The following is a 1,628-nucleotide window of genomic DNA, read 5'->3' as shown; positions in this document are numbered from 1 at the left end:
TTGCTATTGCTCTCAACAATATCCTGGGAAATAAATTGTTTTGTAGACTGATCCAATGAAACTTGAGCTCCTTTGAGAGAATAGTTTCCCAGGTCAGTATTTGAGATTTGTTCTGGTCCCAAAAACTGGCCTCCCGACTTTCTTTTTCCCCAGTTCCCCCCGGCAAACTAGTTGGCCTGTAGCTTAGGTTATGTCTTCGAGGAACTACCATTCTCCTCCCAAGTGCCTTTCACCACAAGCTCCAGTGATTTTGAGAATGCCCTTAGTCTTGAACTTCTACGGATTCCGTTACAAATGATGTTGTTTCCTAAGGAGAAATTTGCAGCTCTCTGTTTTGTGGCCTGTTTTTGTCCAGTGCAAAATCTCTAAGCCATGGCTTTGTGTTGGGGGCAAGGACCATGGTGACCTTCTCTTGAATGACACTCTTCATTTAGGAGCTTAGCACATGATAGAAGGGGGCCACAGCTCCATGTCTTCTTGACTTGGCTTTTCTAGTATAAAATCTCCACCCCAAAAGCTGGTGCAAAGAGGATTCGGGGACCTAGTATTTTTAACAGCATCACATCCCAAGCAAAGCCTCCATCCTGTGAGTGGAGTCTGCATTGGAAAAGGGAACACCTATCTCTTAATTGGTCTGCTTAGACTGTGGATTAGCAACAGGTAAATGACAGACTTTAACTTTTACTGATAACTTTTATTAGATATTTATTGAATACCATTAATTTTATTTTATTAATATTTTTAAAATATGTATTCATTTGCTGTGTACCTTTAAGACCATTTTCAAAGGTTTTAAATGTCGAGGTCTCCGTGTGTGTGTATTTAAAAATAAATACGGTTCACTTTGTGGGGAAGTTGGTTTGCAGAGCGCCACCTGGTATCATATCAGAATTGGAACTGCTGCCCTAGGTAACTCTTAGGTGGAATCCCGCAAGTTTCATACATAGTGTTTTAATTGTAGCTATGAACTAGATTGTGTCCCTCCAATTTTTTCTTGAGGCCTTTAACCTTCAGTGTGACGATCTTTGGAGATAGGCTGTGCAGGGAGTTAATTAAGGGTAAATGAAACCATAAAGAAGGGGCCCAAATCTGAAATGGATGGTGCCTTTGGAGAAAGAGAAAGAGACAACAAAGCTGTCTCTCTCTACCATATCAGGGCATAATAAGAAGGCAGCCATCTGCAGGCTACAGAGAGAGCACATTTGCCAGGAATTTAATCAGCCACCACCTTCATCTTGGACTTCCCAGCCTCCAGGACTGTGAGAAATTAATTTATGTGGTTAAAGCCACTCAGTCTGTGGTATTTTGTTGTGGCAGCCTGAGTAGACAAACAGTTATTATTTAATTACATAAGTGTATATTTTATAATTGCTGTATTATTTATTTCTTGTTCTATAAATTATGTACACACCTTTGTTTTATTATATTATTTAATGGGAATTAGATATATAGAGTTGAGTTATTTGCTATCCACCTTCATAGCACGGTGTCATAATTGGTTTATGCACAACCTCTCACTTATTTTGGGACCATTTATATTATTTTAATTTGCTGTTACATTCCAGAAGCAAATGTATATTTCTTTCTTATCATAAATATCCTGCTTAATAGATTTGATAAATGCATTT

This window comes from Macaca nemestrina, chromosome 3 (genome assembly GCF_043159975.1).
Source record: "Macaca nemestrina isolate mMacNem1 chromosome 3, mMacNem.hap1, whole genome shotgun sequence".
In the NCBI taxonomy this organism is placed as follows: Eukaryota; Metazoa; Chordata; class Mammalia; order Primates; family Cercopithecidae; genus Macaca; species Macaca nemestrina.
This window is presented reverse-complemented; position numbering follows the sequence as displayed.